Here is a 2817-nt window from a genome sequence, read left to right as displayed (position 1 = left end):
GTCTGTCCAACTGTCCAGTCTTGGTCTTCAACCTCACTGATCGCACCAAACCTCTTATCAGGGTAAGTATCAATTATCTTTCCCATTAGCCATGATCCTCTTGGTGCAGTGGGATCCATGATGATGACCAAGTCTCCGATGTTCTGTTCTGCAGCCAGTAGTTTGTCTTTACATTCCTTCAGACTGGTTTCCAGCTGAGCACGCTGCTCCTGTCTCTTTTTCAGCATCTGGGCCTGCTCCTCCAACTTCGTCTGAGCTTTATTCAGTTCCTGCTGTTTGTCCTGCGGCGCATGTTGAGCAGCCTCCGGGTTGTTTTCTACGCTGGCCTTCAGCGCAGCCTTGTCTGCCTCTGCAGACAGCAACAACTCTGTTTTTACTTTCAGCTGAGCGTCCAGCTGAGATGCTTTCTCCTTGCTGTCTGAGAGTTGGGCGGTGAGCTCTGAGACTGAGCTCTCCAGGCTGTGAGCTTGGTCCTGGGCTGAGCGAAGCAGCGACTTCTGCTCCTGGTTTAGGGCTCCCTGCGCCGCCTCCACTTGACCCTGCAACTCCAGCTTCTGCTGGATCAACAGCTGTTTGACTTCCTGAAGTTCACCCAGCTCCTTCTTGCTCTTCTCTGCTAGTGTTTTTAACTCAGAAGTGAGTTTTGAGTTATTCTTCTCCAGAACATTTGTAGCTTTGTTCAGCTCCTCGACTTTGCTCCTCTCCTTCTGCAGTTCCTCCTTAACTTGCTCCTCCTGCTTCTGTAACTTCTTGAGGGTTTGTTCCTGAAGTTGCAGCTTCTGCTCACGTTTGGCGAGCTCCTGCTCCAAAGAGGACCGGCCTGCCTTCAGTTCCTGGTTCTGAGCCTCTAGACCTGTCTGATGGGTTTGATTGGCAGCCAGCTCCCCCTGGGCCACGCTCAGTTTCTCCTCTAATGCCTTAAGATCTTGACGCAGTGCGGAGACCTCCGACTCCCTCAGATTACTGTCCTCTTCTGCCTTCTAGACACTGAGCTCCTGAAGCTCTGACACTTGGCCCTTCAGTTTCCTGACCTCCTCCTCCAGGGGCCCCTTGATCGTCTGAAGCTGCACACGTTGCTTCTCCAGCTCGGCCTCCTTTTCCCTCAAGACCACCTGAGTGTTTGAGTGCTGCTGCTCTAATGAAGTCAGCTGTGCTCTCAATTTTTTGTCTGCCTCTTTCATCCGCTCCAGCTGATCCTTAGATTCCTGCAATGCCTTGGTGATAGCCTCATTATTTTTGATAAACTCACGTTTTGCCTTTTCATTGGACTTTTCCTTCTCCTCCACGGATGATTTATAGTTTTTCCTTTCAGTGTCCAGTAGACTCTGGCTCTCTTTCAGTGCTTTATGAGCCTTGGCTGAGCTCTCCTGAGTAGCAACGAGCTCCTTCCTCTGAGCCTCTTTCTCTTGTTGGGCCTTTTGTAGGTCTGCTGCAATACTTTGAGCTTTTCTCTGAGTCTTTCCCTCCTGAGTCACCTTGTCCAGATTCACCTTCAGAGCAACCGTTTCCTTCTCGCTGCACTCCAGCTGCTGCTGGATGTCCCTCAAAGCAGCCGTATTTTTTATTAAATTGCTCTTGCAAATTTGTAGCTCCTTCCCTTTCAGTTTCCAACGAGCGCTGCAGCTCCTTTGTTTTCGGTTTAAACCCTGAACACTCCTCCTGCAGTTTCTGCACCTCCTGCTGTGCCTTATCCCGCATCGCCTGCACCTCCTCATCACCCTTTTGTGATTTCACCTGAACAGGTACAATGGAAAGGACGCAGTTATCCTCTTCTCCGGCCCCTGTATGACTGCCTGGTTCCATGGTTATGAGCGCACTGCTTACTGGCATTTCCTGAAGTTGTTTGTTCTCCTTTTCTTTAAATTGAATGTGAAGAATGCTTGGGTGGTTGCAATTACACACATTGCAAATGAGCCGTCCTTTACAGTCTTTGCTCATGTGTCCTACCTTTAAGCAACCAAAGCAGACACCTTTCTCCTTTAGAAAGGAAATCTTTTCCTTATGCATCATCCTCTTCAGTTTATTACACTCCCCCAATGGATGTGTTCCTTGACAGCACAAACAGCCTTCCTTGCGATCGCAACGTGAGACAGTGTTTACTTGAGGTTCTGGTTCCACAACAGCTGCCACAGTAGCACAACTGCTTCCTTTATACTTCTGACTTTTAACTTTTATATTCCTTTTGCTGGTGTCAAATCTCACATCTTGAATATCTCCAAACACAGGATCTGACAATATCTTCACCTGTTTCTCGATGAAATTAACCAGGTCTGGGAACATCACTCTGTAGCCTCTTTGCTCCTGTAGCTCACAGGCTGCAGCTCTCCATCGTTCTCTAAGTTTGTACGGCAATTTCATCATTATTAGCTGCATGTTGGATGTGATGTTCATTTCTTCCATACTGGTTATGTCTTCCATAGCAGTGCAACATTCTCTTAAAAAGAAAGCATAAGATTGCAATGCACTGACATCTTCCGGCTTAATGGTAGGCCAGGCGTAAGCCTTTTCCATGTAGGCTGCGGCTATTTTATTTTCATTGCCAAAGTGTGTTTTTAACAGTGATTTGGCCCTTTGGTAACCCTGACTGGGACTCTAGGAAATAGAGACAGTCCTGACTGTTATCAGTTTTCCTTTCAATGGTGAGTTCAAAGGCTTTGATAAATGTTTGATATTCCAGAGGATTACCATGGAATACTTGGATCTCTCTTTGTGGTAGCAAAGCAGCAGTCTGTTGTTGAACTAGTAATGCTGTGATTTCATTCTCTTTGTTAATATGCTGTGGATGTTGCCTTTAGTTTGATATTGGTCTGTTGTGGT

The 2817-nt window shown here is 47.2% G+C and overlaps 1 pseudogene; it reads right to left on the bottom strand.

Annotated features, from left to right (window-relative positions):
- LOC133451733 (early endosome antigen 1-like) overlaps window positions 1–1803 on the bottom strand; it is a 1852-nt pseudogene extending 49 nt beyond the window's left edge.
- Between the last annotated feature and the right edge of the window lie 1014 nt (window positions 1804–2817).

Source organism: Cololabis saira, chromosome 10 (assembly GCF_033807715.1).
Source record: "Cololabis saira isolate AMF1-May2022 chromosome 10, fColSai1.1, whole genome shotgun sequence".
NCBI lineage: Eukaryota > Metazoa > Chordata > Actinopteri > Beloniformes > Belonidae > Cololabis > Cololabis saira.
This window is presented reverse-complemented; position numbering and strand designations above follow the sequence as displayed.